This window comes from Cheilinus undulatus, linkage group 4 (assembly GCF_018320785.1).
Source record: "Cheilinus undulatus linkage group 4, ASM1832078v1, whole genome shotgun sequence".
Classification (NCBI taxonomy): Eukaryota; Metazoa; Chordata; class Actinopteri; order Labriformes; family Labridae; genus Cheilinus; species Cheilinus undulatus.
In genome coordinates this window covers 52,577,769-52,605,471 of record NC_054868.1, presented here as the reverse complement: position 1 = coordinate 52,605,471, position 27,703 = coordinate 52,577,769, and the positions used below count along the sequence as shown (strand labels likewise).

Below are 27,703 nucleotides of genomic sequence, written 5' to 3'. Positions count from 1 at the left end.
GTGGTTTGAATATTGGATGGAACAAAAATATGAGTCCAAATAAATAAACATAGAAACATATTTTAAACCCCTTCTCCCCAAGAATGCATGCATTTTTTTCCATTTCTAAAGATTTTGAGAAATTATCTCATTATCCAGGGGAAAGCAAAGATGTTTTTGCAAGAAGAGAAGACAAATGAATTAAAATGCTGATAAAATATTTACATTTACCCATTATTATGATAAAACGGAGTAAAATAGCATGTATGCGTGCTTCTCAGACCTTTATCCACCATTTTATTTTTTTTTAGACACTGGTCGTGACCCATTGAAAACAGCTTTGTGACCCACTTTTGGGCCCCAACCCACCATTTGAGAACCCCTGCTCTAAACGATAAGTTTATTCATTTATTGATTGTAACACTAAGAAGAAAAATACTTTTCACCAGACTAAAAGATTCAGGGCTTTTGAGAAAACAGTCAGAGCGTCAGCCCTGTAAGCTTCTCTTCTCAAAAAATTGAAGACGGATTTTGATGAAATTATCAGGGCACTTCAAAAATGGCATAAGGAAGAACTGATTAGATTTTGGGAGTGATCTGGATCACCGTCTGGATCCAGAAATGTTTCAAAGGATTCTTCACTATTGGGAGATAGGGCTAATGGAGGAGGTCTGTGCTCTCTGAGTGCTTTTCTAGTTTTCTATTGGTTAAAATTTCTCAAAGTAATTTACCGAAATGTACCTTTTTCCAAAGCCTGCTCAGTGGCTTGGCTGTGTAAGACCCTTTTTAAGTTGCACCTTCAAACAAAAGACCTCAGTGTGTTTGTGGAGGAGCGATGTGGACCATCCCTTTCTTCTAAATTACAAAAATGAACATAATCCTGGGAAGCAGAACCGTCATTCATAAAGAGCACTGGCTCATTTGCAAACCACACATCCTTATTTCAAAGACAGCTACATTCTTAAAGAGCAGGTGTGAAGAAACTAAAGCTCCTGCCTCCTTTATAAAGCATTGATTGTCTCTATTGTACAGGGTTGATGTTCTCTGTGCATTCAGAGTGTGTGGGTATTACTCTGGTGAGTTTTCTCCTCTGTTCACCATCATCTAACCTCCTCCTCTCTTTCTCCTCCGCCTCACACGCAGACGCACACAGCTTTATTTGCTGGTGTGTGCTGATGACGGGCAGGAAGCTGGGGAGTCAGCTGCATGTGACGTTGATTTAGTGACACATAACTCACGTCCCCCGAGGCCCCGGGCTCCGCTCTCCTCTCTGCAGCCACGTTTTCAGCAGAGTGCTCTGGGTGCTCTCCTCAGTTTGTCCTGACTCACTCTGCTTACTCACTCTTTTTCTTCCTTTTCCCCATTGTTGTTTTTCCAATCCCATCCAGGCCAGTCATAATGCTGCATTTGCTGATGATCACTATCAGAGCGGCGGATATTGAATTTGTCTGAGTCAGCAGTTATCGTCTGAATTGATCGGTTGGCTGCATAATTTGGATATTAAAATCTGTCACAGTTTAGTGAATGTAGACTGAAGTTCAGTGGGCGACGGGCTGGAGGCGATGTTTAATTAAATCTGATTTTCACAGAGAGAGGGATGGGAAACACGCCTGGTTCTCCTCTGTGACACTAGAGGGCACAGCAGCTTCACGAATGAGTGGGCCTCTAATGGATCAACACCAGACCAGTATCCGTGTCCTCCACTCAGGAGTTCATCTACTCACAGTAAAGCTCTTTATTCTCCATTATTAGTGTGCCCTGTGGTAAGTCTAGGTGTGCCCAGGGAATTTGTACAACCATACGATATTACTTCAACTTTAACTTTATGGCAAGTACTGTAACCAGGCCTGCACACAGATCTGACTGGACCCCTAAACAAGAAAGAAGAAAGTGGGGCCCTCGCCAGGTGTAATTTATTAATATCAGTGCATGCGTGTTGGATCAGCAGCATTTTTGCCAATTTTTTCATCACTTTTAACCTCTTTTTACCAATTGTTGCAACATTTTATCATTTTATACCACTTTTTTTTGCCAAATTTTACCCATATTTTTTGCCTTTTTTTGGCCACTTTTTCAAACCCATTTTTACAAACTTTTTTTTGCCACTGGTCACCCATTATCGCCATCTTTTTGACATTTTTATTTATTTTAAATTTTTTTTTCCAAATTTTTATTGAGGTTTCAGATCAATATACATAAAAGAAAAACATAAGAAAAAACAAATACAAAAAACAAACAAAAAACAAAAACAAAAACAAAAACAGACAACCTACCCTCCACCCTCCAGCGGCAAATGATCTAATTCATATATACAGGTTTAAGCCTTTTTGACATTTTTATTAAAGTTAGCACAAAAAGTAAGGAAATTTGTGTTTGGTAGATTATTTCTTTGTTGTAACAAAGCTTCTTGGTAATAAATCTTATACCATTGGAAAGCCTGTTTATTACCCTTTTAAATGGTGCCACATTTGTAAGGATCATACATTTGTGGGATGAGCAGCAGAGCTGAGTATGTGGGTTGCACCCATGAAAAATATGCCAAATCTTCTTTCTGTCCTCCGGATTGTCTGGGCAGAGACCCGTCGGCCATATCATTCTGCAAACCTTGCCTGCAAATCAGGATGAGGAAACGGTCTTCATGGGGTGTTGTCTTCTTGGGATGCCCACTTCGCGGCCTGTCTCTGACATTCCCCGTTAGATGGAACTTGGCCTTCAGTTTGGAGATGGTACGAGGGTTCACTCCAAACAATGCCGCAGCTTGGTTTTTTGGAACTAAACAGGCTTTCCAACAGTATAGGATTGCCAAGAAACAATGCTACACCAATGAATAATCTAACAAACAGAGAGTCTGTCTGCTCTGTGATTGTTAAAATTAGCGTCATTCAAATTATGTAAAATCATGATAAAACATGAATGGTTCATACAAAAGTCATTTGGTAATAATTTGGGTTTTGGCCATTATGTTTAGCTTTAAATGAGGAAAACAATTCAGGTTGATAGGTTACAGTCCCACATTTGAATTCCCTGAGCTCTTCAGAACAACCCATTTTGCATCACAAATGTTTGAAACGTAGACTGAATGACTAGGTGGTTGATTTTATACACCTGTGACAACAGGTCTGAATAAAACACCTGAAATCAATAATTAGCAGATGTGGCCAAATACTTTTGTCCATACAGTGCATCTATTCATACAAGGTAAATATGGCTCTCTACTGATGATCTTCCTGTCTATTTAGGCTGAGATATGCATGCAGCTAAAGGAAAAAGCTTGGCGAGCCCTCTATTCTCAAGAAACTCCAGGTGTAAGATGTGCATTGCAGGTGCATGAGACACGATGCTCATGCATTCAAGTTGTTTCATCTCAAACACCCAGTCTGAAACAGGCTTGGGTCATTCATGAACCTGTTTTCAATTTTAAGCCCAGTATAGGTGCTAAAACGACATCCTGAATTAGCACATCTCTGGTGTCGCCATTACCCACCTGATGGTGGCGTGAGTTAGCTTTAGAATTAGACAATCCACTGGTAGATGAACTCCATTAACAGAACATGAAAATCCACATCTACATGAAATTTTCACATGCATTTATCTATTTTCCACTATTATTGTTCCTTAAAGCCTTACACCAGAGATCCAGCATGGTGCAGGATCCCTTTAAGTTCTGAGGTTTTGCAAGAAAAAGCACATTAAAATCTACATCTCCAGCCGGGTCAGCTCAGGTTCAGGGATTCAGAGAGTAACCTTCAGACCTCACCCAGCAGTTTAACCTTCCATGTCCTACACTGCTTGTCATGTTTATTACCCTGTTTAAAATACACTGTAGTGGATTGGATCTGCATTGTGGCCTCGACACTGCAGCCTGTGTTATTGTGAGTGAGTGTGTTCTCTCGGCGTGTATTTGTGCATGTTTAGTGAAACTCCTCTGAGTCCCTGCAGGAGAACAGCGGGGCCGCTCTGTGTGTCCTTAAATGAGGTTAAACTGTGTTGAACCTCTGCAATATTTCAATCCCCTGTGTGAGAGAGAGTGTAGCCACAGCCACAGGCTTTAATTTTCAGGTGCAAGGTGTTATTATTGGATGTGAACAACGGACTGTTGGTGGGAAGATGCTGAGTCGAGGATCCTGCACTCACACACTCACACAATTCGGACTTTTTTTTTGCCTCCTAACACAAAACACAAAGACTGGCTCCTCTCAGAAGTGCTTATACATGCATGCATTGAAACGACAGCGAGCGCAGCAGCTCGCCAGTATTCTAGGGCCAGCTTTTGAGCTGAATCACAGTAGGATGGGCAATTTATAAAAGAAAAGTCAGACCATGGTGACATTCAGCTTCAGTCTGTGGTATCTCTAACAGTGATCTCAGTATTTCTCTGTCCGCCTCTTAATCTTCTTTATTTCTCTCTTTAAGGACACATTTCTGTGAAAGGGACAGTAAGACCGGAGGGGAAGACAGAACGCAGAAAAGAACAGAGTCATGCTACTTTCCTGTTAGATTTTCATATCCTGCATGTTTCTGTTTCCATATACAGTAGATTCATTGATTTAAACCTGGTTCAGACTTTTTTATCCAATCTTTTCAAATAGTGACGAAGACCACTCCATGAGTATGATACGCTTGTGTGTTGGTGTGCCAGCACTGCTCTGCAAAACTACGCCTTAACGCAGGGATATCAAACTCAAGGCCCGGGGGCCATATCCGGCCCATTAAACGATTATATCCGGCCTTTAATATCATATCATATTTGTGTTATACCTGGCCCACCAGTATGAGGTGCAGATTTCCTCCAGTATCAGTTATTAAGCCATAAAAATCTGAAAAAGTAAAGTGTAAGAAAGATTTCATAAAAATTCAAGAATGTGGGGAAAAATAGTTTGTGTTTTAATTTCATATTTTTAATTTTTTATCTCGAGATTGGGACTCAAACTTGTGATTTTGACTTTTCATTTCATACTTTGACCTTTACAACTCATAATTTTATTTGAATTTATATGTCACATTTTTATCTTTCAGATTACCAATTTTAAATTTAAAGTCATATTGTGACTTTTTCCAACTCCTTACTTTGGCTTTTTAATCCCATATTTTGACTTGATTTCAAAATTTTCTCATATTTTGACATTTTAGATTTATAATTTTTACTTTTTATCTCATCTTTTGACCTTGTAAACTCCCAATTTTGAATTTAAGTCATGTTTGTAATTTTTTAAGTCTTCATTTTGAATTCCAGCTCATATTTTGACATTTTCAACTCCTAATTTTGTTTTTTCAATTCATATTTTGACTTTTAAACTCATGATTTGATGTTTTTTCTCATAGGTTGACATTTCAAATGAAAGATTTTTACTTTTTATCTCATATTTTGACCTTTTAAACTCCCAGTTTTGAATTTAAGTGATATTTGTAACTTTTTAAGCCATCATTTTGAATTCTAGCTCATATTTTGAAATTTTCAACCCCTAATTTTGGCTTTTTAATCCCATATTTTGACCCATCCTACTCACAATTTAACATCTTAAGTCATATTTTGACTTTTAAACTCATGATCTCAAATTCGATCTTATATTTTGACCTTTCAAACTTATGATTTCATCTTTCCCTTCATATATTTGCTCTTAAAAAACATTATTTTCTATTTCTAATATCATGTTCTGATCTTTTGAACTAATAAGTTTGATTTTTTTTTATCTCAGATTCGAGCCTTTGAAATCATCATTTTTAAATTTTTGAATTACCAAATGATTTATCATCAGTGATATTTTTTCATATTTTATTATTGGTGAAATTGAGGCTGACAGCTTATGACTAAATGTTGACCCTCTTAGGCCCTCAGGTTAGACCTGAATCCTGAATCTGGCCCCTGCTGTGATTGAGTTTGACACCCCTGCCTTAAAGCTATTCAGTAGCAGTGGTGTGCATGGGGGGGGGGGGGGGCTCATGGCCCAATTGTTGAAAAACGCATGCTAAATTGCCCTCTCTGGAGCCAAAGCACACTAAACTCCAGAAGACCATTAGGATCAAGAAATCCTATGAAACTTTACTGTTGCAATGACTTTTATGTTGGGCCCTTTTTTGATCTATATTGAGCCAGAACTATATCTCACAGAACCAGTTTGGATTATCTGGTGCTAATGTGGTGTTAAAACGCACTAGAATACAGGAAATGTCTGTGCACGCCACTGACTCTCAGTTTGTGCTGCATTGAAAACTGGCATCGTTCTGTGGTGGGTGTTGTTTTTTGGAATCTTAAATCCGACAGGACAGCTGAAGAGAGACAGGAAATGTTAGGAGTTGGGGAAGACATGCACCAAACCATGCCTGAGTCAGGAATGGATCCAGGGACCAGTGCATCAAGGACAGTGACCTCTGCATATGGGGGTCTTTTCTACCAGCTGAACTAAACCAACATCATTCTGTGATGGATATTATAATGTAGGCTCAGGAACACTGTACATCACTGCATCTACAAATGCAAGTTAAGACTCTACGGGTAAAAGCCAAAGCCATTTATAAATAAAAACAGAAGCCCCGCCCTCTTCTCTGGGCCTGAGCTCACCTAGAAGGAACTGACCTAAAGTAGGAAAGTGTGCCGTGGTCTAATGAGTCCACATTTCCAATTAATTCTGGCTGTTGAGTCCTGCGGGCTAAAGAGGACAAGGACCATCAGTGCAAAGTTCAACGCCAGCATCTGTTGAAGGTGTCAGATACAGAATATGCATGTATTTCTGAAAAAAAGACAACCACATGTTTTAGTTTAAACATCAAATATCTTGCTTTTGTGCTATATTCAGTTGAATACAGGTTAAAAGGATTTTCACATCACCATATTCTGCTTTCATTCAAATTTTAAACAATGTCCCAGATTTTTTGGAATTTGGTTTGTATTTGCATAATGACGTTGGTGAGCAGAACCAGTCAATGGCTGCATTAAACACATGATCTGCTGTTGTCACTTTTCAGTTTTCATTAAAAAACACTAAAAACATCTGATTTTAGGAGACTTATTTAAAAGCATTAATCCTGCTTTAATCACCACTGACTTAGCTGCTTAGGCCTGAGTGTGTCTGTGTGTGTGGTTGCATGTTTTAGGAGGTGTATGGCATATCTCATGTTTGACATGCAGTGATAGTAAGGCTTGCTGTTCTATTCATAGACAGAAATAGTGGGATGACAGTTGGTGATTTAGGGTTATATTAGGCTAAGTAAAACTAAGAAGTAATCAACAAAAGTGCAAATCATGCATGAGAAAGAAATAAAAAGGAGCTAAAAGTGTGAGGGTGACACTAAGAGAGAGAGGAGGGAGGAGAGTTAAAGAGAGAGAGAGAGAGAGAAAGAGGAGGAGGGAGGAGAGGGTGAGTTATAGAGAAAGAGAGAGAGAGAGATAGAAAGAGGAGGAGGGAGGAGAGGGTGAGTTATAGAGAAAGAGAGAGAGAGTCAGGGGAGGGAGGAGAATGTGAGTTAAAGAGAGAGAGAGAGAGGAGGGAGGAGAGGTGAGTTAAAGAGAGAGAGAGGACGGAGGAGAGGGTGAGTAAAAGAGAGAGAGAGGAAGGAGAAGAGGGTGAGTTAGAGAGAGAGAGAGAGAGAGAGGAGAGGGCGAGTTAAAGAGAGAGAGAGAGAGAGGAGGGAGGAGAGGGCGAGTAAAAGAGAGAGACAGAGGATGGAGGAGAGGGTGAGTTATAGAGAAAGAGAGAGAGAAAAAGAGAGAGAGAGAGAGAGAAGAGGGTTGAGAAGGTGAGTTAAAGAGAGAGAGAGAGAGGAGGGGCGAGAGGGTGAGTTAAAGAGAGAGAGAGAGAGAGGAGGGAGGAGAGGGTGAGTAAAAGAGAGAGAGAGAGAAGGGAAAAGAGGGTGAGTTAAAGAGAGAGAGAGAGAGTGAGTTAGAGAGAGAGAGAGAGGGAGAGGTAGATAGAGAGAGAGAGAGAGAGAGAGAGAGAGAGAGAGAGAGAAGGGAGGTGAGGGTGAGTTAAAGAGAGAGAGAGGAGGGAGGAGAGGGTGAGTTAAAGAGAGAGAGAGGAGGGAGGAGAGGGTGAGTTAGAGAGAAAGAGAGGGAGAGGAGGGTGGAGAGGGTGAGTTAAAGAGAGAGAGAGAGAGAGAGTGAGGAGGGAGGGGAAGGGGAGTTAAAGAGAGAGAGAGAGAGAGAGAGAAGGGAGGAGAGGGTGAGTTGAAGAGAGAGAGGAGGGAGGAGAAGGTGTGAGTTAAAGAGAGCGAGAGAGTGAGAGTGAGGAGGGGGGAGAAGGGGGGAGTTAAAGAGAGAGAGAGAGAGAGAGAGAGAGAAGGGAGGAGAGGGTGAGTTAAATAGAGAGAGAGGATTTAGGAGAGGGCGAGTTAAAGAGAGAGAGAGGAGGGAGGAGAGGGCGAGTTTGAGAGAGAGAGAGGAGGAAGGAGAGGGTGAGTTAAAGAGAGAGAGAGGAGGGAGGAGAGGGTGAGTTAAAGAGAGAGAGAGGAGGGAGGAGAGGGTGAGTTAAAGAGAGAGAGAGGAGCAGCGAGCTCACAGAGCCAAACGTCCTTTAGAGAGCATCAGACCTTTGGATCAGAACACAGCCGTCCTTTTCTTTTTTTACCATTTCTCCCAGTTTTCATCTCAGTGTTCCCATCATTTCTGGATCCTCTCCTCTGCTGACATCACAGTGACATCATTGTCTGGCGGTCCTCACTTTTATTCGGGATGTTCTGGATGTGAACATGGAGTTTCCCTCCCATCCACTGGTGGTGGATACATTCTCCAGTCCTCCCAGCACCACTGACCAGTTTCAGACCCACGCTGCCCAGCAGCTGAGCAGGCCGGGGCCACCGGAGAGTAGGGGGGCGGGTCTGGAGTCCCTGGAGCCTGCAGGATTAGTTCCCGCTGGGACCCAGAGCACCTGACAGACAGGTAAGGCTTTACAATGTATTTAAAGCACTAGGGGTAAAATCAGGGCTGTCATATGATTCAATTCTTTCATTGCAATCAATCGCATCACTTTTAATACATTTTAAAATTCCACTACATTGCATTCAGGACTGTTTTTTTGTGTTATCTTCGATTTTACCATCTTAAACTAAGCCAAACTGACTTCCTGTTTGGATTAAGATCTGCTGTTACAGGAATATTTTAGCAAGAACTCCACCATGGGAAAAGGAGCTTGTAATGGATTGAAAACAAAATAAAGGGACAGAAAAAAGGTAAACATTATTTTACATTACTGGGGCTGCAGGGAGACAGTGACGTGGCTTAACCAAAAGGTGCTGAAAGGAACAATAAAGCACGGGGTTAACCGCAATTAAAAAGTAGGGCACTAATTGTGGATCCAAGTTAATTGCAATTAACCTTGGCAGCCTTTGAAAAAATGCATGAAAAGCTTACACTTGATGGGACAACAACCAATCAAACAGTCAAGGTGTTTAGGGGAGACTGGGGTTGGTTGGCACGCTCTTTATCCTTGCGTTTATTAGCTACTCATGATTGTAGTTTGACAGCACAGCCTCACAAAATATGTCCGATTGGCAATGCATTACACCTCCACTGCATGCCATCTGTTTATTTTAATTGAGGTGTCTTTACTGGAATCTGAGCTAAATAAGGTGTAGGTAATAAAAAGTTTACCAACGTCTCATTTTCAAGGATTAATGTCTCATATTGTGAGAGAAATGCGGTTTTCAAAGTGCCAAATGTATTCCAGCTTGCATCTCCAGCAGACGTGAGCTACACACAAAGCATTTTGGGAGCCTGGGAAGTGTCTGCACTTTTAAACATCGTTTCTCTTTAAACATGAAGTTTATCCATGAGAATGAAATGCAATATCAGGACAGCTGTCTGGCATGCACGCCTAATCCACATTGGCTCAGCTCAACATGAACAGCTGAGGTGCTCAGAAACTTTTAGTGACTTTTAGGGAAGGTTTTAACCAATCTATTTAACTTTGTTAGTTAGTGAAGTTTATTTTGAACATGTAAAAAAAATAAAAAATAAAAAAAAAACATAAAAATGAAAACATAGTCATGTACCTTCAGAAGAAACAAATTTTGAAGAGAGAGATGAAACAAAACAATTACAAAACACTTAATGGTCAAGATCAGGCTACATGTTCGAAAAGGAGTGGGAAGTGTTAAGGGAAATAGTTTCAGGTCAGGTCAGTTAAGGGAGCATATGCCGGTCAACACTTTGCCACATTAGCCGTGGTCCTGTTCTGCTCAGGCCTCCTGATGACCCTTGTCCAGGCCCTGCTCCAGAATCATGCCTCACCTCTCCAGGTATCCTCCCTGCTTATCCCTGCAATTGCTCACAGCCACCAACCTACCAGATCCTGGACACCCAGTATGCATTCAGCTGGAGCTGGATAGGACTCAGGAAAGTGTGCCAGGTGCCCGTAAAAGCACAGCTGCCTCTTCCATGTCCAGCAGCTGACCCTCCCCTTCGGTGTTCTCCTCAGTGCGTCAGCATTGACACAGTCCTGCTATTAACAGCCAAAAATTTACCAAAGGGTAGTCGTCACAAAAGAGTCTCTTAAGTTAGATAAGTCAGAGAAGGTGTGAATAATTTTCCTGTTAATGGCTATCCATTTTCTCCACATGCATCCATTTTCTACATCACATATCCCATTGGGGGTCACAAGCAGGCTGGAGCCTATCCCAGCTGTCATTGGACGAGAGGCAGGGTACACCCTGGACCGGTCGCCAGTCAATCACAGACAACCAGGGACACTCACACTCACACCTACGGCCAATTCAGGGTCACCAATAAACCTAACGAGCATTTCTTTAGTGTTGGAAGGAAGCACGACTTCCCCGAGTGAACCCACGCATGCACAGGGAAAACATGCAAACTCTGCACAGAAAGGCCTTGACCAGGGAGAGGACCAGGAAACTTCTTGCTACGAGGCAACAGCGCTAACCCCTGCACCGATGTGCTGCCAAAACATTTTTCAACTTGCCATTATGTATTAGCATAAAGCTAACAAACTTAGCTGCTAGAAGTGTAATGGTATTTTTATTCATCCTGAATTGTCACATTTTGGGGTCACAGTTCGAATACATCTGAATGAAGAAAAATGCTATCACCATGACCTGCCATCTAGGTGGCTGTACCACTTAAACTGAATGCTAACCTCTGTTAAAAAATGCGAACCAGGCACAACAAAACACGATTAGAAGAAAGCTGGCTTCAGTAGCACGAGCAGCAGAACTACGATTCACCCCAACTTTTAAGCAATGCTTTAAAAATGAGGGAGGCGAAGACATTACTGATGCTGATATGATTTAAAAAATGTATGTGGATCCTTCAAGGTTGATAATGACGGCTACAAGTGCGTATTTCAGTGCGCTGCTCAGGCTCCATTGCAATGTCCCATCCTTTGTTTACATAAGCTAGTCAGGGGTCCTTCACTGATGCACACAAGCTGCACCAGCTATTAACTGACAGCTATGTGACGGTGTCACTCAGAAATCCTGAACGCAATACATTGCCCTCAGATGCATGAAGTATTTTTAATGTTTTTCTTTTCTCATTTAATTCCAAAAGGTTTTAGAAAAATGAAAATGAACCATAAAAGCAAATTAATCTGTTGGCTTTACGCTACGCCTACTTTGGACTCATCATCATGCGACCTCACAATTCCCAGAGAACTCGTCGTCGTGCGATTTTGCGATCTCCCTTCTCCAGCTGCTCTGGGCTGCACATCAGAAACTAAACCAGTCGGTTCTGCCACTAGAACAAAACCCCAATGTGCATGTAAAGCTGCAGACAAGAAGGGTTAGACTCTGCAAAATAATAACCACTCACTTTCAAAGAGTCATCTTCCTGTAAATCCACACATCTTATAACAATCCTCCACAGGTTTAGTATTGGTCTGTTTGAATTATACTTTGAATCACAGCTCTTAGTTTTATGAAGCAGCTTTGTGTTTCTGTGTAGGTGAGTGTAAGAGAGACAGTGCCAGAAGGTGATTGGATTTGTGACATGACATCTGAGTGACAGAGAGGACTCAAACAAACAGAACAGGGAGCCTCGGGGCCCTCGAGCGTCTCCGTCTCAGTGTAATAAGACCTCTGTTTGTCTTTGCTGTAACTGTAGATAAAGGATCTACAGGAGCAGCAGCTTATTTACTGAACACTGCAGAGACCTTTGCTCTCCACACTGGTGCCAGGCTCAGGAGACTGAGAAGAAGGAAGCGTCTTCTGACTTTTGAAGTCGATAAAAGTTGCAGCATGTCGCACAGCAAAGAAGTACAACGTGAAATACAAATATTAGGCTGAGCAGACGTGTGGCCAGATTGTTAAAATACTTTAAAGCAGGGGTGTCAAACTCAAGGCCAGGAGGCCAAATCTGGCCCCCAAGATGATCTCATATTTTTGTTTAACTGGCCCATCAGAATGAGGTCTGCAGATTTCTTCAAGTATAAAAATGTGAATGTATCCTTGATGATTTAAGATATCCTTAAGTTGCAAAATCTGAAAAAGTAAGGAGTAAAAATCATTAGATAAGAAGTCAGAAATGTGGGAAAAGAAATTAAGTTGTGTTTTAATTTCCTATTTTTAATTTTGCATCTCACAATTAGGACTAAAACTTAGGATTTTTGACTTATTATTTCGTACTTTGAGCATTTCAACTCATAATTTTGACTTCTCATATAATATTTTAAACTTTAAGATTCATAGTTCTAATTTTTAAGTCATATTCTGACCTTTTAAACCAATTGTTTTGTATTTTCAACAAACTTTGACGTCATAATCCCATATTTTGACCTTTTAGACTCCATCCATCCATTTTCTATACCGCTTATTCTGTTCTGGGTCGGTGGGGGAGGGGCTGGAGCCTATCCCAGCTGTCATCGGGCACACTTACACCTATGGGCAATTTAGAGTCACCAATTAACCTAATGAGCATTTTTTTTGGTGGTGGGAGGAAGCCGGAGTACTCAGAGAGAACCCACGCGTACACGGGGAGAACACGCAAACTCCGCACAGAAAGGCCCTGACCAGGAAGCGAACCAGCAACCTTCTTGCTGTGAGGCAACAGCGCTAACCCCTGCACTGCCGTGCCGTCCGACCTCTTACACTCACAATTTAAAATTTTGAATCATATTTTGACTTTTAATTTCATGGTTACAAATTTTATATCATATTTTGACCATTTCAACTAGTGATTTTGACTGTCTTTCTAATATATTTGCCTTTAAAAAAACATTATTTTTCAATTTCAATTTCATGTTTTGACCTTTTTGAACTTATAAACATACTTTTCTAAGATTGTGAGCCTTTAAACTTATCTTTTTAACTTTTAAATGTACTTTACATTACATGTACATTACATTTTTACAGCACTTATATGACACAGACCATTTTTTTACACAAGGTTAAAGAGTGTAAGTTAATTTTAAGGTATGCATGAGGGTTAAAACCAAATATTACACACTGGTTTCTCTTTAAAACTTTTCTCTGGATCTCTGTCTATGAGTATTCTGGTACTTTATTTATCTGGCTCACTGTAAATATTCGATAGTGCAGCTTTAATCTAAAATTTTACAAAGTCAATCTTTTCATGTCTTCTTGAGTTGATAGACACGAAACTGCTCCGGCTCAGCGTCAGATCATTTATTAGAGAATCAACACATCGTTTTTGTGGAGAGCAGGTGTGGGTTTTTTCTTCTTAGTGCTACAGCTGTACCTCCTACGCACCTGCTTCATGTGTGTGAACACCTCCTTAAAAACATCCATGTCTGTCTGAAACCACAGTTAGAGCTTTCAGAGGTTTGCATAAATCAGTCTGAAGAACTGCAGAGTGAGTGGGCTGAGCAGACAAAGATTAATTCTGCTTGAATTCTGATCACAAAAAATCACAGAAAAAAATTCAACGAAACTCAAAGTTACTCCAAATATTATAAAATCAAGACATGTTCAGGTTATGTAAGGTTTTCTTTCTTTTACCTCTTAAGGTAGTTTCAGTCAGGAGAGACTCCATACGAGGTTAACTGATTTATTTTACAAGTTTGGAAATGTTTGGCAGTGTTTGAAAGTGTGAAATGTCTTTGGCGGAAAGACTCCATCCTGATGTTGTAGTGAACTTGAAGGGATAGTGAGGCCAACAGCAGGATAGGATGCCCCCCATGGAGTCTAGACACTGGTGGTGGTAAAGGAAGGAGTAGGATAAGAGTTCTGAGGAGCTTGACCCAGACACTCATGAGATGCTTGGAGGTAGTAGTGAAGGGAAGCAAGATGCATGAAGGAGCTGAACCTGGAAACCGATGAGCTGTAATGGAGGTGGCTGGGGTGGAGGAGGGTTGAAACAACAGACTGACTATGGAGGAAAGAGAACTGTTTTTAAAATATGACAGCTGCAGGATGATTGGATTGAAAGAGTCAGATCAGATTCGACTCTGCATAGATCCCAGCAATGCTGAGCACGCGCAGAGAGATAGATTTGCTTTGACATCATCATGCATACATAATTAACCATGTGCTTGCTGTCTGAGGAGAGAAACAACCCCAGCACCGCAGGACAGTGGATGCAGTAAGATTAGGCAACTTTTAGTTTATACTAACGCATTCTCGTAACATATCTTCTAGGTTACACAAAATATAACATGCAAGTTTAGTATTTACTCATCTGGTCACTTGCAAGTTTTCTGCCGGACATTTTGACCGGTTATATTTTTATCTGCCGGACTTCCGCCCTTTTTACCGGCAGATGGCCAGCAAATGCCGGCTAATGGAAACTCAGGCTTAGCAGCCGTGGGCACCCCCATGTAGTCAGAATGGTACGATCTTGGTTACATGACAACATTCAACTATAAGGTTAACAGTTGAATCAGACTCCTCCGAATTGATTCGTCAAATTGCTGACTATTCCAGGTCACCCCTAGGGGAAAGAAATTAATTTGTGTTTTTATTTCATATTTTTAATTTTTCATCTCAAGATTATGACCCAAACTCATGATTTTGCCTTTTCCTTTCATGCTTTGACCTTTTCAACTCAGACTTTGGACTTTATATGTCACATTTTTATCTTTTAGATTCAAATTTTAAATTTTAAATTGTATTTTGACCTTTTCAACTCCTTACTTTGCTTTTTAATCCCATATTTTGACTTTTAAACTCATGATTTCAATTTTTCCTCATATTCTGACATTTTAGATTAATAGTTTTTATTTTTTATATCATATTTTGATCTTTTGAACTCACAACTTTAAATTTAAATCATATTTTTAAGTTTTTAAGTCATCATTTTGAATTCTAGCTCATATTTTGACATTTTTAACTCCTAATTTTGGCTTTTTAATCCCATATTTTCACCTATCAGACTCATGATTTAAAACCTTAAGGCATATATCAGCTTTTAAACTCAAGAATTCAAATTTGATCTCATATTTTGACCTTTCAAGCCTGTGATTTCAACTTTCTCCTTATATATTTCTCCTCTATTTTATATAGTTTAAAACATTATTTTTCTAGTTTTCATATCGTGTTCTGATCTTTTGAACTGATAAGTTGGAATTTTTATCTTAGATTTGAGCCTTTAAACTCATCATTTTTACTTTTTTGAATTTCTAAATGATTTATCATCAGTGTTTTTATTTTAATATTTTATTTGAAAATAACAATATATCATATTTTGACAGTTATGGTTTAATGTTGACCCTGTCAGGCTCTCAGGTTAGACCTATATCCTGAATCTGGCCCCTGCTGTGATTGAGGTTGGCACCCCTGGATTAAACGGTCCATTTAAAGGAGTCAGGATCATATCAGACGTTCAGGTTTGTTTCCAGGTGATTCTTGTATTCACAGCTGAATGTGCTCTCGGATGAGTGAGTTATATAAAATCTCCATGTTCAGACCTCTCCTTCATACTACTGCACCTCTTAGCCAAAAATACCCTCTACTCTCTGCAACTATTTCTGCTACATTGACATGGGATCTATGGGATCCTCACAGCCAGCAGCTTTCCTCCTGCTTCCAGCTGTCAGCCTCAGAGATGTAGAGAGATGAAATCCATCCTGACAGATGTGTGATTGTGTTTTCTTTCTTATTGGCTGACTGAGACGTCACACCTGAACTCCCACCTGTTGCTTCAGGGCCATCTCTCCTAACCTCCATGTCTTGATAATCCCTCCTTTCCTTTATCTATCAATCCATCAGAGTGTTTCCATCCCTCTGTTTGTCAGCTCGATGCTGCTCTTTAGATCCTTATTGGCCTGAGAGGAAACAGGGACGCTGTCGGAGTGTGTTGATGCAAAAATAAACTGACAATAAGCAGAAGACACCAAAGATCAATAACGTCCAGCAATGAGGAGCGATGAACGATTGGGAGGAAGTAAATGAAGACACAGATTGGGAGTGGATGTTGTGCAGGAGGACCGAAGCATACATGTTGGCCTTCAATGGAGTTAAATGATACTAAAACTGATTTATTGTGTTCTTTATACTGCTGAGGATAAAACACAACAGCAGTTCATGTTTGGATGTGGAAAAATCTGGATGCCCTCGAAGTTACTGTGACGTATTACTTAGTAAAAACATTACTTCGTCAAAGCGTTACTGGTTGGAAACTACTTCTCCTCTGCTGGGGCTGCATGGTGGTGCAGGGGTTAGCGCTGTAACCTCACAGGAAAGTTCCTGGTTCACTTCCCTGTCAGGGCCTTTCTGTGCTGAGTTTGCATGTTCTCCCCGTGCATGTGTGTGTTCCCTCCAGGTTCTCCGGCTTTCCCCACCACCAAAAACATGCTCATTAGGTTAATTGGTGACTCTAAATTGCCCGTAGTTGTGAGTGTGAGCGTGCCTAGTTGTCTGTCTCTTGTGATGGACTGGGACCAGTCCAGGGTGTACCCCGCCTCTCGCCCAATGACAGCTGGGATAGGTTCCAGAACCCCCCCTGATCCCCAGCAGGTTAAATGGTCCTTCTGCTGGCAACAACATATTTGTCAAAGGTGTCCAGATGGTCCAGGACTCTGTGATGTAAACCGACCACAGACTAGGTCTAGCTTACTTTCTGCCACCAATTAAGATCCAAACCACAAAACCTATAGTCAGTGTGGACAAACATTAAAATGGTCATTATGGTTGCTTTAATAAAGTGTTCACATATCTAGCTGATGCACCAATATGTTATTATATTTGTCCAGTTAAATAGTATACTCCAGGACCTTTATCATCTCATTAAACCATATTAGCTCTTCCTTTTCATTAAGTTTTATGCCGCTTACAGGGACAGGATTTATGAGAATTAGAAACTCTGGCATGTTTACACACCATAAATTTCACAGATGTGTTGTCTTTGTTTCCATCACATGGTACGATGTTTAATCTTGAATTAGATAGTTATCTTTTGGAGAGGTTTACCATCAGTGATGTGTGGTTGGCAAACAGAATAAACCAAAGAGCTGACTCTTTCCTCATTCTCTCTTTGTATAGTTTTTAAATTCTAGATAATTTTTCCTCTCACCCTCAGGTTCACCTTCAACACATAATTTTATACAAAAATCACATTAATCAGAGTTATTGTGGGAATTATAGGGTTCACTGAGCCACTAGAGTAAAACACATGTACATGTATGGAAACATTGCTTAGTTTGGTAAATTAAAAAAAAGTCAACATGGCACCAAATGAAAAGCTTGGGAGGAAATTTTTATTTCAATCAAGAGAGACTTAAAACAAGTTAAACTAGAAAAGCACTCAGAGAGCACAGACCTCCACCATTAGCCCTGTCTCCCAATAGTGAAGAATCCTTTAAAAAAATTCCTGGATACGTCCCCATGTGCCCCCTACCACCGCATTCGCTGATTACTCCCTCCCTGGTGGGGTGGAAACACGGTGAGGAAAAGCATTGGCTTCGCTACGTGTGCCATCAGAAGCACCCATGGTCTCACTAGACAACTGAAAGTCATGGCAGAGGGTGAATATTCCTCTATTCCTCCCAGCATTGTGAGTGTTCTTGCTACAATTCACTGTCTTTCCCTCTATTACACTCCGAATCGTCTCCTCGACTGGGCATGCGTCTTTCAAACTCTATAAACTCCAAAACTTTGAATAGAAATACACCCAAAAATGCTGCTGGGATTGAAGTTACTCATGTCCGCCATCTCCTGGTGTAAAGTGGTAACAGCGCAGACCTCCACCATTAGCCTTATCTCCCAATAGTACAGAATGCTTAAAAAAAAATTTCCTGGATCCAGATGGTGATCTGGATCAGTCCCAAAATGTAATCAATTCTTCCTTATGCCATTTCTGACATTTCCTGAAAATTTAATCAAAATCCGTCCTCAACTTTTTGAGTTATGTTGCTAACAAACAAACGAACACACCAACGAACCCTCCCAGGCACATAACCTCCTTGTCGGAGGTAACAATGATTTATTTGACATATTTGAGAGAAATGTGCAAAATCTGTGGTAATTAGACTCCATCTTGATCAGGATCAGGAGGAATAGACTTCTGAGAAGCTGGACCAGGAACCAAGAGCCAAAGAACACAAGTGCAGATCACGCGATAAGGAGGTACAGTGAACCCTTAGAGACTCCTGAGGCCATTTCACAGCTTTTTTTTTTTTTTTTTTTTTGCTAATTTTCTGTTTTCTTTGTTGAATTATTTTGCCTGAACTAAAGCTAACAATATAGATTCTGGAGGGTACATTTTTTTCCTCGAATTTTGAAATTTTACTATTAAAACCAGTAAGGGTTCAATTTAAAGCTCTATACAGTTTTTGTACACACTCAGTACCCTCGTGACCAAAAAGGCCCACTGAAGCACATTAAAATTAGAATTAGAATTAAATTGAAAGTTGATGCTAATCATTGACATCTGGCTGGGACAACCCCTTTCAAGAAAATCCAATTTGCGTGTAGTTTATGAAAATTATTTCATTTTTTGTGTTTTTTTTTTCCACATGTCGATCATGTGAAGAAATCAACGCAAAAAAGTGGGAAAAATATTGATGCACTATATTTTTAATTGCTGTTTATGTATGTCGTCCATTTTAGAATATGAAGAAGCTGTGTGCACCACTTTTTAAATCTTGAAGTGTGACCAAATAATAATGGATACATTTTAAAGTTGGTGCTAATCATTGACATATCCCTGGCTGGGATAATCCCTTTTTATAAAATCCAATTTGCATGAAAAATATTTCATTTTTTGTGGAGGGTTTTCACAAAAAAAATGAGAGCTTTTACACTTTTAAACTGACTTTTTAAAAATTAAATTTCTGAAAATCAATCAAAATCTGATTTTTCTCATTAGGTCTCATGTTCATTAAAAGAAATCACTGTAAAAAAGTGTGAAAAATGTTGATATATTACATTTTTATTGCCATTTATGTATGGCGTCTATTTTTGGACACAAAAAGGCTGTGAGTTTTTCAAATCTTACTGTGTGAACAAAAATAATGGAGCTGATGCTCATCTTTGACATATCCAAGGCTGTGATAACCCCTTTCAAGGAAATCTAATTTTCATAAAAACTATTTCATTTCTTGTGCGGTTTTTTAACGTTAAAAACCAGAGGATTTTACACTTTTAAACTGGCATTTTAAGGGTTAAATTTCTGAAAATTATTTAGATGGTGATATTTCTCATTAGGTCTCATGTTGATGAAAAAATTACGCAAAAAAGTTGCAAAAAATCTTAATGTATTACATTTTTGTTACCTTTTATGTATGTCGGCCATTTTGGACCTGAAGAGGCTGTGTTACACTTTATTTTATGTTACTCGAGGGTTAAAGGAGTTTATTTGACAACAACAACAGGGCAAACAGCAGTGAATGTACTGGCTGGTGGTTGGCAGACATGAAGACGCTGCAAAAAAGAGGACAAAATGGAGTTAAAAAAGGAAATAAATGGACTGAAAAATCACTATAATAAAGAGGAGCCAGGTTACCTGAGTAGAAGCTGTTGTACACAGGTGTCTGAAAGTTCATCACCAGGTGTGTAGATGTTGATTGCCAAGGATTATCTGCAGCTGAGACAGCTAACGAGTTGCAGCTGTAACCGTCTATGAGTGGGTGTGGAAAAAGGTTTACTACAGCCGAATTGCATCTGGGTTTTTATTCTAGCTGTGGCTGACAATAAATACAATAAAAAAAGAGCCCCCTCTTTAATCCAACATGAAGACAAAAAGCTGCAGTGATGAAACTAAGTCTGCACATGCTCAGAAGGATTCTCTCTCTTCCTGCTGAAAAAGAGCAGAAATACTTCCACACCACAGAAGCCATCCACAAAAAACTGAATTTGAGGTATGAAAGTTACTTTTTGGTTTGACAACGGTTTTTCTTCTGCTGTCTAAAGTTTAGATGATAGTGAAGTCACACTCTGTTTAATTTTATCCCTGACCTTTTGGTTAAAAAATCTACATGAACAATTGCCCCCAAACATTGTTAGGATTGCCCCCATTACAGGGGAACTGTAACAGCCAAACTACTTTGATTGAATTGAACAAACAGTCATGCCTTTATGAGTAAAAATGCAGTATATTTAAAAAAAATGCAGTATATTTAAAAAAAATGCAGTATATTTAAAACTGCTGTGTGTATTCCAAGTAATTTGTGAGTTATGAAGGAAAATGTAAAAAAAGTTATAATTGCCCCCGGTCTCCCCTAACTGAATTATATGACAAAAGTGAAGGTGATGAGAACTTCATATGAATAAAAAAATAAGGTTATTTGATTAATTCAAGGTTGTTTTGATGAAAATTGTAGATTTTTTATGAAAAAAGCAACACATTTAACAACTTTAATGACTGTTTTTCATTCATCATTTATCATTAATGGCTCAAACATTTTTTTTAATTGTTAAGAAAAGACATCAAAGGTGAAAGGAGTAGAAAGTGTTGATGAAAGTTAAGGTGATTTAAAATATTAAGCCTTTAAAAAAGCAATATAATTGAAATAATGTGTAAAATATTCATGGAGAAGAGTGTTTACCAGTGTTTCCTCTACAGAGGACTTTTTTACTCCAAAGATGAAATCTGATTGGCTTAGAGCAGTGATTCTCAATGTGGGGCTCTTTTTTGACGACTTGTGTCTCCGTTTAGTCTTCTAGAAAAATAATTTAGCCAAAAAAACTTTAAAAAAAAAATTAATTTTAGCATCAGAAATGATCTATTGTAAGTTGCATCCATCAGTTTGTTTCCAACACTTCTAAATCAGCACTGTCTTCAGAGGGAACTATACTATAGCGACTGTTTACACTCTGACATTCAAGGCTGCTGTTTTTAGCTGAAATTGTCTCATAAATGTGGCCTGAATTTAAATAGTCTTGTCACTGATAGTCTAAAAAACTCCTCATCTCCTGGTCCTCTTTGTCCGCAGAGGTCACTAAGATTGTCCGAATAAAGTTCCTGAAGGTAACAGTAATTGGCCCAGCGGCGAACATCCTCTCCATTATGTACTCTCTGTCTGAGATGATGAATGCTTCCTCCAGCCTCTCCAACCTGCATGACACACACTTTGGCAACCATGGAGCACATCAGCTGGAACTTGTACTTCACACCCAGCGTGCCTGGCATGGTTATGATATTATATCGCACTACCTGAGGATGTAAGCAGCGCTGTGTGTCATCCTGATCTGTTGTAGTTGGCAGAAGCTCTGAATCACCTTCACCTCAGACTGGCATCCTTGGTCCAGGAGCTGTAGGGAACTGATGTGATGGTGCAAGGTCCAAAACTGTCAGCAGAGCCTCAGTCTTTGGCTTGTTTCTCAGGTTATTTGTGTCTCCATCCTTTGCAGAAATACTCCTCTCCTACAGCTGCTTTCTGTAAATCATTAGTAACAGAAAACCTAACTCTTTCAAGGTCAGCAGGTTTGGCGTGGGTCATTCATTTTTGCAAAGTCTCTCTTTGTAAATTTGCTCTGTTTGATAGTCAAAGCTTTGTCTCATGGCTGCAAGAATGCACTGGTACGGCTCTAAAGCCATACCAGTGAGTTCTTGCACACATGCAGTCACACAGGACTCACACAACTCACACAAGAGTTCTTGCACACATGCAGTCAGTTGCATAATATATGCCTATGTTTAACACTTAGCTTCACATTAGGACTGTTAGCTCTAAGTTAGCCTGTTTGCTGCAACCATAACTTAGCAGCGGACAAAGCCAAAAACCATCCTCCTCATCCTAACAAATCACTAACCAATGCTCCGCTAACCATACACCACCTTAAAACTCTGCATTTCAAATGAAAAATGAGTCTCACTATCAGTTGTCCCATATTTGACCTCATGAACTGATGATCTCAACTGTAACCTCACCTAAAACAGCAGTATCAAGCCATCATGGTTTATTTGGAAAGACAGACAAAAGCACCAGCTGTGGATAGTTCAGTCCAGTCCTCCTCTCATCCATAGCTCTACCCACACTGCTGCTGCTCATTAGCCAGGTTGTCCTGAGCATGTGCACCAAGCTACGGGGAAGTGAGATAACACTTTTGCCATCAGCCTTACCAATCCAGACCTGTCTGCAGGTCATGATTCTGGATACAGTTCCACTTCATCTGAGTACTGGTTTAGATTTACCCACTGTCATCTCAGCCCAGGCCGGTCTTTATCTCGGCCGCTGCATCAGTGTTCAGGCCGCTCCACTCTCTTTGTTTTGGCTTCTTTATAGCAACAAGAACATGAGCTTAAATGTTTATTTGGCCCAAACAGACCATGATTAATCCCTTAGCCTCCTTTCTCTCTTTCTTTACCTGTATGATGCTGCTAATGTGCCGAGGTCTTAGTTTTCCTTGCTGTGGTCAATGTTAATGTTATCACCACCAAAGACTAAAGAGAGCTGCAGGATTCCAATCCTGTGTCAGTATGATCTGCTGTGTTGGCCATCACACTGTACAGCACAGTATCAACAAACAAGAAAAAGTTAAACCTGTCATTTGTTTCAGTCTTGGTCTCCTACGTTTTCAGAATTACATCCTGTGCCATGTACCTTTCATGTAGAAGTCCTTGACCTGCCGTCCTGCTGTCCTGTCACATTAATGGTTACTATCTGACGTCTAGTCATAGCGGCTCTATTACAGCAGCTGCCACGGCACGACACAGACCATTACGGCTCTGAAATAAAGGATTTCTCTGGCTCTGAGAAGGAACGTAAGAACTCAGTCAATTAGAAATGTACAGCATTGCTTTAGTCTTTTCTTAATTTAGATCAGGGGAGTCAAACTCAATCCCAGCGGGGCTGGTGCCAGTAAAACATTATTGGTGGGGGTGGGGGGCTTAGCACTGATGAGAAATATGTGAGATTTTAAAAAGTTAAAATGATAAGATGAGAGGCTCAAAATCTGAGATTAAAAAGTCAAATTAAAAAAAAAAACACGAGTTTGGTGAAAATTGGAGATAAAAGTCAAAATATGAGCTAAAAGTCAGAATTCTGAGTTTTTAAAGGTGAAAATGTTAGATAATAGTCAAAATCACAAGTTTTAAAAGTCCAAATATTTGTAAAAATTCTGAGTTTTAGAATTCAAAATAGAAGATAAAAATCAAAATTCTGAGTTTTAAAAGTCAGAAAATCATACAAAAGTCATAAATCTGAGTTATCAAAGGTGAACATATGAGATAAAAGTCAAAATCACAAGTTTTAAGAATAGAAATATTAGTCAAAATTCTGACTTTTAGAATTCCAAATATGAGTTTTAAAAGTAAAAATCATGAGTTTTGAAAGTCCAAATATCATACAAAAAGTCAAAATTCTGACTTTTAGAATTCAAAATATGAGTTTTAAAAGTCAAAATCAAGAGTTTTGAAAATCATAATTTTAGAAGTGAAAACAATATAACACCAATCTCTTAAAATCTCAAAATATGATTTAAAGTTTTAAATTGAGAATCTTAAAGTTTAAAAAATGGGTCAAAAAGACACCATTATGAATTTAAAAGGTCAAATTATGAAATAAAAAGTAAACATTATAAGATAAAGTCATATTTATGAGATGCAAAAATTAAAAATATGAAAAGAAAATGCAAACTTTTTCCACATAACTGACTTATTATCCAATCATTTTCACTCTTTAGTTTTTGAAATTTCTTTGACTTAACAACGATATTTTAAGATTAATAAAATCAGACATGATCTTGTGGGCCAGATTTTACTGAACCACTGGCCAGATTTGGCCCCTGGGCCTCAGGTTTGACACCCCTCATTTAGATGTTTCTGTCGTCATATTTCACCTTTAATTCTATTTTTAAAATGTGCTTTGGTGATCTCTACTTAAATACCTGATTGGCCGTCCTTGATTTGGATTTATGATGTTTCTATGGTTACATGTTTACCGTCCCGCTGTTTTTACCTCTGGCTCCCCGTGATCCAGGTCGAGGTCTCATCTCTCAGACTCTGACGTAAATCTAAAGTGGTTGTCATGGGTGCGGCGGCTCAGCACAGTAAACAACATCCTGTGTTCAGGCTTTTCTGCTGTAGCTGGGATGAAAGCGGCAGTGAGTCCGTCAGTGTGTCCTGGCACCCTTGGGTGAAAGCAAAGGTAAAGAGTTGTACTGTGAAACCCTGGCAGGGATCAGAGGGGCACTGATGCAGAGAGAAGCTGTATTTCTGTTTGTGCTTTTGGGTAGAGACTCCTTAGAAAATATGGAGTTAGTGTCAGTCTGTCTCCATGTGTCTGCTGATTTTTAACCTCCTCTAATTTCTCTGTCTCCTCTGCTGCTCCATCCTTAGACCAGCTTTCTCTGAATAATGGATCTTAGCAGGGTGCCAGATGATTTTATTTGTCCCCAGCTAGTGTGGTGACTCACTGAGACGGTTCACCATTTAATTACATCTTTCCTAGCCAAAATCGCCTGATCTCCATTTGCTAATTGGACCCTGCTTTTGTTTTTTAAGCAGCACACTGGTGAGATGATCTAACTTCCCAGTATGATGCATTAGACCTAGAACCAGCGTCTCCAGGTTTGTTGATGTGGGCAGCTCTCTGTCCGTCCTAATGGTTGTCTTTAAAGTAGTTCACCTTAAGGTAACCACCGCACACATAAACAGCCTCTCTATAAAAGGACGCTGCTTTTTTCACTGTTCAGTGATCCAGGAAAGACTCGCTCACACTTCATTTACCTCCACAGTCCTCCCTGTTCCCACCTTTCTGCAGACGGGAGATGTGCATTTTGTTGCTTGGGTTACATAATCAGCCCACCTGCTGAAGCTCAAATACAGATGTTATATTTAAACACTACCAGCGGGTATTTCTGGGTTTGTGTAACATGTTATATGTTAAAATTAAGGAAATTCAACCTTAAGGCTAGAACTTTTAACATGGGACAGCAGTAAGATGGCGGGTGTCCAGGCATGTTTGACGTGATGAGGTGAATGAAAATGTCATATATTGATCTTTTTGCTTACTTTAGGGTGTTCCACACTAAAAAGGAGATTCTGAGCCGGGTTGACCCTTTGTCAAGCCCCGTCCTCCAGGCTCCTGGCTATGAGATTTGAAAATACTCCATGTTTTAACAGACTTTACATGATATCTAACTCATTCTATTCTGTTATGACTTTGTCCATAGCAGTGTTTCTCAACTGATGGGTCAGGACCCAAGGTTTGGTTATGGAGCTGAACTCGGTCATGAACTGGTGTCTGGAAAAAAGGGCAGTGTGGCAAAAAGTCCATGATGTATGAAAATCTTACAAGGACCAACATCTTTACATTTGATTTTACCCAGTTTTCCTGATGTATACAAATGAAGATAATTTTGCTACAGAAGGCACGGTTCTTCTTTCTGTACCATGGAAGAAAGTGGTGAGTCAGAGATGCTATATACTTTGCCAAGATCATTTTAACACCTTCAGGGATCTTAGCGTCTGGCTCAGACTACACGATTTTTTTGGTTGTTCACGATAGCACCGTGCCAGACTATGCGGCCAAAATCTTGCCCCATCTTGGCTGACAGCCCGGCCACACTAAAACAGTGGTCCGGACAGCTCAGCATATGCTGACGTCACCACTGTCTCTGTGACTGAGTGCGAGTTCACAGGTTGTCGGAGGGTGGGTCAAAGAGTGTCAATCACTCTGCAACAGAAGCGCTCTGTGTGATTGTAGCGGTCTTCTGCTAAAAAAGAGGAAAATAAACAACTGTAGATTTGATTATGGATACAAGTATGGATGTATCAAAAAGAGGACAATATGGACTGGCTCTCCTTCAGATAGACTTAAGGTATGCATGTGATAACTTAAATAAAATAAAATTTACATATTAGTTTTAGGGAATAAAAGAGGATAAAAGTGGTAAATCTTGTCAGTGATGATGCAAAGACAATGAGCAAATGTTTTCCTGTTGTTAGACGTCAGGATTGACGTCACTGACGTCAGGTCAGGGTGTCAAACTAGACGACGATGTACGAAAAACCTTGACATGCTAGTCTTGTTGAATCGTAAGGAGTCTTGGACGTGTGATTAATTATGTCACACCACAAGACCGTTTGTCGTTCCTGACTCTCAAAATCGGGCCGAAGTTTTGATGACAAGCTGCGATGTCACAGTCGGGCTTAAATCTGGCTGAAGTTGTGCAGTCTGAGCCGGGCTTAAAGTGGCCTACCAGCTCTCTCCCCATGATTCCGGCCCAAAAAAAAGACTCCACCCCCTCCTTGCTGACATCACAGCCTTGTTGGGACATGGTGGCCATCCACTAACCATCCACTACTCCAGTGGTTCCCAAACTTTTCAGCCCATGACCCCCAATATAACGGAGTTAGAGACTGGGGACCCCACCTTCCCTGGACATGGTTAAAGCAGGATGTTGCACAAAGTATTGTGTGCAAATTTACACCTGAACACCACTTTGGGAACCACTGCACTACTCCTCCATCTGGACCATCCAGGGTTGAACAGCACTCATCAGTCAACAAGACTGTTTGAAAATGAGTCTTCATGTATTTCTGGGTCCACTGCAACCGTTTCTGCTTGTGAGCATTGGTTAGGGGGGGCTGAATAGCAGGTTTATACACGACTGCAAGCCTCTGGAGGATCCTACACCTTGAGGTTGGTGGGACTCCAGAGGCACCAGCAGCTTCAAATCCCTGTTTGCTGCTTTGTAATGGCATTTTAGCAGCTGCTCTCTTAATCTGATGAATTTGTCTGTCAGAAACCTTCCTCATTATGGCTTTATCTGCACAAACCTGTCTGTGCTCTGAATCAGACACAAATTTCTTCACAGTACGATGATCATGCTTAAGTTTTCCTGAAATATCTGTTTTCATTCCTTGTCCAAGGCATTGCACTATTTGAGGCTTTTCAGCAGCAGAGATCCTTTTTCTTTTGCATAATGCTGAAACCTGTGGCCTGCTTAATAATGTGGAACGTCCTTCTATACTAGTTTTCCTTTAATTGAGCTCACCTGGCAAACTAATGATCACAGGTGTCTGAGGTTGATTTCAGTGATCCAGAGAGCCCTGAGACACAAAACCATCCATGAGTTTAATTGAAAAACAAAAAATTGAATGTTTATGACACTAAAATCCAATTTGCATTATGATTTGGAACGCAGTGTAATGTTGAAATTTTCACCTTATTTATCTCCTTTATTAATGATAAAGTCAGTTTTCCAATGATAACCAGTTATGTCCTTGAGAAGTTACCTACATTTTCAAGCTTTCGTGGTAAAGAGTGGAAAATAAAATGTCCTATCTCTTTTTTGTACCTCCTTAAGGCTTCTAACTCTTGACTGCGAGTTCTTGCTATGTTTTATTAATCTCTTTATTTCACAATGTAGAAATTTGTTTCAAACACCTTTGTGAACGGGAGAATCAGGCAAGTTTATATTGGTCTCAGAAGTTCTC

General features: G+C 39.9%; 1 protein-coding gene across 2 annotated transcripts in view; it reads left to right on the top strand.

The window, feature by feature from the left end:
* Nucleotides 1-8,466: 8,466 nt before the first annotated feature.
* Nucleotides 8,467-27,703, top strand: part of cacna1ab (calcium channel, voltage-dependent, P/Q type, alpha 1A subunit, b) — a 332,264-nt gene continuing 313,027 nt past the window's right edge. For both annotated transcript variants that reach the window (XM_041785844.1, XM_041785845.1), the window contains exon 1: nt 8,467-8,851. The gene's annotated coding sequence lies outside the window, so the exon portion shown is untranslated. The remainder of the gene's footprint in view (nt 8,852-27,703) is intronic.